This window comes from Puma concolor, chromosome C1 (genome assembly GCF_028749965.1).
Source record: "Puma concolor isolate L17-30 chromosome C1, mPumCon1.1.hap2, whole genome shotgun sequence".
Taxonomy (NCBI): domain Eukaryota; kingdom Metazoa; phylum Chordata; class Mammalia; order Carnivora; family Felidae; genus Puma; species Puma concolor.
In genome coordinates, this window is record NC_141674.1 from 144,675,040 (window position 1) to 144,682,141 (window position 7,102).

Below are 7,102 nucleotides of genomic sequence, written 5' to 3' on the forward strand. Positions count from 1 at the left end.
CAGTGAACCAGAAGGTTGCAAATTTTGCTGCTGGATAATGCCTTCCCTGGGGGTCTGGTTTATTCTGAGTGCCTCTCAGGAGTTGGATGTGCTCTCTGGTGGGGGAGGGGTGGGCAAAGGAGTTTTGCTCTAGATAAGAAATCATTATTAGGGTGGGATAGAGTATGAAATGAATTCTGGGATTTAGTAGGAGGTAACCCAGGGCTGCACTGGCCATACTTTGAGGCTGGACATCCTAAATCTACAGCCTTTGTATCTCTCCATGTGGTCCCCAGACACAATGAGTGACATTCTAGTAATTGTTCCTTAATAGATCCTGTTTCCCAGTATTTTCCGCATTGTTTTTAAATGAAAGATTCTCTTGGTTTTTCTTTAAATGCCAAGACCTTTAGTAATGCTGAAAATATATGCATTTTAATCTGGTGTTTGAACTTTAAGAAATTATGAGCCAAAGTGTTCATAATATAGACCCTAGATTTTCTGAGATATTCTGAATTACATTTGTCTTATTCTTTATTCTGTTGTTCACAAAGCAAGTGAAGTCAAAGCATACTTTTGTTCATTTTCTAACTTTTGAAACTAATAACTGATGTTAGTCCTCTTTCAGTGCATCAGCATCTATGTGAAGCCCTTACTTGCATTAAAAAAAAATTCATCCCCGTTATAACTCTGTTATAAGTGTTATTGTCATTCCTACTCTCTAGATGAGAAAGCTATGGCTTATAAAGTATACGTGGTTTTGCACAAAAACATCCTGATAAGGCTAGCTATATAATTTGTGGGAACAAGTGCAATATAAAAATGTGGGCCCCTTGTTCAAAAAGTAGAAAAAAAGCTTTCCCTTTTCTTTTGCAGTCTCTGTCTCAAGCTGTCATAGTAACAGCTGTGAACTGTGACTCTCACTTGGGTATGAGGGTGCTCAAATGATACACGCAGATTCTATCAGGTGTCCAGAGCCTTATTCTGCAGCTAGTTGCACTGAGTATGCAAACCTAACCTGACTCTCCCCTGCCCAGGCCCCACAAGGGGCAAAAGACAGGAGTGGTCACTGGGCAGGGCTAAGAGGAGCAGCCTGAGTGAAGCTTAGGATCCTAAGGGAAGAGGGAGCAGGCAGCTGAGAACCAGCCCCAGGAAAGAGGGAACCCAGGCTCCAAGGCCCTGGCACATATGCCTTTGTCCCCTTAGATTTTGCTTAACAGATCACAAGTTCAGAGATAGCACTGAAATCCATACAGAGGACCCTCTTCTGAGACTTTGCTTCAGAAGGGAAGAGTTCGTAAAAAAAAAGGCTAACGTTCATGAAACTTCATTAATTCCAACACCCATGAAGCCAGCACTTGTTAGTATACTAAGTGCACAGTTTGGAATCCAACACAGTTTTGAAGCACTCTGAAGCCTAATTCCTTCCCATCCTGGAGTCATGTCATACAGTAGAGGAAATAGGAGTTATACAAATTCATTAGGGCTCACATAATACCCATGGAAGGTTTTTAGTACGATAAGAGGAATCTTCATTTAGGTCTCAAGTTGGAGTGGGGAGACAAACACCCACCTTTTAGGCAATCTATGCTACTTTCAGTAGTCATTATGCTTTCCTTCAAATGGTTTGACCTGCATATTATTATTTATATGAAAGCTTGCAATATGAGTCGTGTCAATGCATCATTATTTTTGCTTTAAAACAGATTTTTCTATTATGGTGTCCTGCAAACTTCCCTCCTGAGCCTATTAATTAGATTTTTCTGAAGCAATGCTTAATCTTGACCATGTGACTCTCAGCCTCAGACGGTAGCCACCGGGGGATATGATGGCCAACCTCCCCAAGAATTTAGGCTAGAGTCCTCTGGAGTGGAGGCTGACATCCACCCCAACCCACCCTGCTGTTATAATTTAATGACAAATTTCCCTATTAAGTCTGTGTTCACATTTCATCTGAGGAAGGAAAAGCAAATTCACCACCGGACCTGCACGTTTCCCATTACCCTTAATAAAACATATTCCCGAGTGAGGAGTGACATTTTAAAAGAACAGACCTTTCAGCAGACTGTCTGTATGCCATTGTGCATAACTGAAGTCTGCCAGGTCACAAAGAGAGAGGCTGGGGAAGTGGATTAATATGTAAACCAACCTAGGTGACTTAAAATGATGAATTCTAAGGCATACTTTGTGAAATTCATTTCATTTTGAGAGCAGTTGTACTCAGAAATGAATTTGTATTCATAAGGCTTCCCCCTTTTTCTCTTTAGAAAATGACAGGCTTTCTTCTTGAAAGTTTGCTTTTAACAATGTGGCAAATGAATTCTGTAGAATAAATATTTGTAATATAAATAAACTAAAGCATGATATAGTTTATATAGATAAACTAAAGCATGAAATTATGGATAGGAAATAAAATGTATTTTCCAAAAATACATAGGGTGTCCCGGTTTTTCTATGGCACATGACTTTAAAATGAAATGGATATAGTCTGTTGCATGTTTTTGGATTTTTAAGGAACACATTAAAATTCATATATGTAAGCCTTGCTTATTTTAACATGATAGACATAAAAGCACTCTTAATTTTTAATCACTGCAGCTAAAAGCATTGGGATTTAATTATTGTCCTGTTCTGAGCATACAGCAGTCTTTCATATCAGATAGGAGCCAGTGGAGCAAAGCTTAGGGGATTTGAACAGGCCTCCTGAGGACAGGATCTGCATTGACCTGATATTCTTCTGGAAGCTTCTACTGTGTATCATTCTAATTAGTGTTATTTCTTTGCAGAAGATGACAAAACATGATCTTAAAACTCTAAATATTCAAGCCATTGTTACAGTTAGTAGAATACTCATGATAAGTGCATTTCAGACTCTTAGGCCTTAGATCCCACCTAATGGATTGTCAAGAAGAAATATGGAGCTTCATAGGTCACACATTTATCAGCTTCCTACATCATCTTCAGAGTACTATCTTCAAAGGGGAAAGTTCATTAAAAAAAAAAAAAAAAAGACTGAGCACCCGGAATCATGCATTTTCTCTTTTTAAATAAGAATAAAGATGCCTTGGGCCCCTGGGTGGCTCAGGCTTGTAAGCAGTTAAGCATCCCACTTCTGCTCAGGTCATGATCTCACAGTTCATGAGTTGGAGCCCTGTGTCGGGTTCTGTGCTGACAGCTTGGAGCCTGGAGCCTGCTTCAGATTCTGTGTGTCTCTCTCTGCCTCTCCCCTGCTCACACTCTGTCTCTCTGTCTCTGAAAAATAAACATTAACAAAAGAAAGAATAAAGATGCCTCTGATTAGTCATGGAGCATAAAGGATGCATTTGATTATGTGATGGGCATGCAAGTTTTGTTGGTACAATGAGTCAATTTTATCATTTTTCTATCCTGTAGTGCCTGTTGTTATTAAGGCAATATTTCTACAAATTTCAAATTAATCCATTGTCTAGAAAAATTTGCATCACTATGGCTTCAATGAGGAAAATATTCAAGACAGTGCTTAGACTTGGTGTTTGTCGTTTGTCTTACCTATACAAAAGGGAAAGAAGGGCCAGAGGAAGACAAATACCAACTGATAGCTCTTAAAGATGGCAGCAGAGTCCCAGGAACAATGTTGAGTGAAGCTGCATTTCTGAAAATGTACTCAGAGCTCTTTGCTCTTCTATACGGCCAAGGTAGAATCCTTCCAAGTCTGCCTTAAATTAAATTTGCCTAAATTAGCTAAATGAATTTTACCTGCTCTGGTACTCCCTACAAAGAAACACCATGTCAAAGAAATATGCTGTGGATGCAGGATATTCCTATTTTCCAACTTCTCTGGCTTTGATCCCACACAAATCATGCCCTGTCAGTGCTGGAGGGGGGCAATTAACCATAGAGTCCAGCTAAACTTAATGAACTAAAAACCTGTATGTATTTTTCCCAATGAGAGGAGATTTAGACAGAAAATTTAACCAAAACATGGCGATCTTCTCAAAATTCTTAAAGTACCAATAGCATCATGGTGAGCCCTCATTCACATCCCTGCACCTCTGTTCCACACTACCTACTGGCTTTCTCTTCTCTGGCCTGACTGGTGTACAGACCCTTCCCTAGGGCTGGCTCTTCCTCTCTCCTCTGGTGTTTATCCCATGCAATCTGCAAATGGTTGAATTACATGTCATTGTATTGTAATTTTTATCCTCTCCAATGCAGCCTAACTCTTATGTCATAACCATGCGTTTCTTCCAAAATCAGAAATATTTATTTTAAAAAATAAAATAATAAGCAAAATTGAAGGATACACAAGATGTTTAAAATAGTTTCCTTTGCAAGCTTTCTTTGCTTGTAACAGAGCTGCCTGCCTCACATTACCTCTCTTCAGGAACATCTTCCTAAGTATTTTTTTCATAGCCACGTGTATCACAGGGTACTCATTCACTTATCTGAGCATCATCAGTTTTTATTAGACCTTACCTCAACCATACTTGAGCAACTTGGCAGCAGGAACCATCTCTAACCTAGACGGTGCAAGTGTAATGTAGATTTATAATAGATTAATGGTAATGGTGGTGATGTCACCCACATTAAGAAGAAATAGCTTATTCGTATAGCTTGTTTTCGGAGTTTCTATTTATGTTCTGAAGCAGAATGAGAAAATCTTCTTTGACTTAGTTTTCTTAATTTAAAGGAAGAAACATAGTCCTGTGTCTCAGTGTAAAACATATTGCCCCGATTTTGTAATCTTCTGCTAAAAATCAGCAGAAAAATAAAATTTTCAAATGATTTGTGTATTTTCAGGTGTGGTAGACTTCATTCTTTTAAGAAAAATTCTCTGGAAAGACTAGATAAGCACCGTCAATGTTAATATGTCCACAAGTTAGAATGAAAGAAAGGAAAAAGGACTCAACATATTTTTAAGGTTATTAGCTGGTGTGTGCGGCTGTACTAATTGAAGTTACTTGAGGGGCACCTGAGTGGCTCAGTCATTTAAGCAACCTACTCTTGATTTCAGCTAAGGTCATGATCTTACAGTTCATGAGATTGAGACCTGCATTGGGCTCCACACTGTCAGTGCTGAGCCTGCTTGGGATTTTTCTCTCTCCTTCTCTCACTGCCCCTGCCCTGCTTGCACATGCTCTCTCTGTCCCTCTCTCTCTCTCTCAAAATAAAATAAACTTTAAAGTTACTTGAACTAAGTAATGTGTGTGTGTTTTACCTCATTTTTTAACTGATTTGTTTAGAAAACAAGTCATTAAATAATAAGGAAAAACAGGAACAAAAAAAATTAAGTCTTTTACTTAAAAAAAAATCTTTTGGTTTGAAATAGTTTGACTAATTCACTGGAAGTACCAGAATTTGAGCAAACACCACCTAAATGGTAAGTTCTCGAAGGAGTGGGGGCCATTTTTCTTTTTATAGCCATTACAGAGGTCTCTCTTTAATCCTGGACCATCTTGTCAGGGCTAGACGATGTTAAAGTGATTTATTGGTATGCTGGCTGCAGGTTGGCCTTTTAACTCACAGTGGAACATTATTCCATGCCCTAATAACTAATTAACTGAAGGGTTGGATTTTACTTTTGGAGAGAGGAAGATTATGTGTACATTAAGGTAACAATGAGATGCCAAACAGTAGTGTGCAACTATGGCAAGTATGTGAGAAACCTTTTGAAGGCTATTGCATGACCGCAGCTATAAAGTCAATGATGATCTGAAAAGCAGCTATAGAAGCACCCGGGTGGCTCAGTCGGTTAAGTGTCCAACTTTGGCTCAGGTCATGATCTCATGGCTCATAAGTTCAAACCCCAGGTTGGGCTCTGTGCTGGCAGCTCAACCCCTGGAGTCTGCTTTGGATTCTGTGTCTCCCTCTCTCTGCCCCTGCCCCACTTGTGCTCTTTCTCTCAGAAATAGACAAACATTAAAAAAAATTGAAAATCAGCTATAAGTCAGTGATGACTCACTGTATGTAAGATTGGCAGCAACAGGGCTTGTCACATTTTACTTGCCTCTGGTGAATTGGACTGACCTGTCGTGTTTTGGTCCAGTCCCATTTATTGCCCTTGTATAATATGCCCAGTTAATCAAGAAGAGTTTCACTCAAGATTTTAGCCAGTTCAGTTTGTATTTATAACAATAGCATGTTTTTCTACCCATATCATTCTTCTCAAGGATTACACTTGACATTTCAAGATGCCCAAGATTGTTAATTTCTAACGTTAATTGATAGGAATAGCTTTTCAGTAGGACCCATCCTTATGCCAAGATGCGTGGGTTAGGACTCAAAATAAAAGCCAATGTTTCAACTGCTTCAACAGAAGTACAGAGAACAGTTTAGCCAGGTGCTTTCTGAACCAAAATGTCCAAATATATTGGATTTCTCAATTCCCAATCTATCAAATCAAGAGCATCCTCTAGAGAAGAATAAATAGGTTGCTCTCATCAACACAGCCCACACCAAATATCACATTGTTCGGCAGAGTAAAAGAAAACTTTATTGATTTTTTTTTTCATGGGGAATGTGAAAACAGGCTAATAATTTAGCTAGACTTGTCAGTTAATTTGGCAAAAATAATGTGGAAGAACTTTTCCTCCTAAAAATGTTATCAAATCTAAGGATTCTGAAACAAAAGTAATACAAATATTATAAGTATATCAAAAACAGTTTTATGAAGAGAAGATGCTTTGAAAAAATACGCTGTATTTGTACAAGACTCAGCTCATATTTCTCTATTTCTTCATTATGGATTAGGCACCCACCCATAATTAATCTCTGTATAATGTCTGTGACGGAACATTGTAAACATTTTATTTTCCTTCAATTTAACACAATCTCTCTGAACATAGACATTTTGGCATTTTTCTCTTTGTGAACCCAGCATATGGTATAGTGTCTTGTATCAAGCAATAATTAAAGAACAGGTACTCTCTACTTCATACATGAATATGAAAACAATGGATCAAAAATGGTGTGGTTTTATAAAGCTGTGCCTGATCTAAGTTTCATCTAGGTGCTACAGTTTGCGTTCCATAATCACACAGCATGTAAATCTGGAACATTCTGCACTAGCTCTGTGACCCTAGACAATTTACTGGGCCTCTCAAAGCATTCATTTCTTGATGTGTGACACGAGGGAAATTGTAGT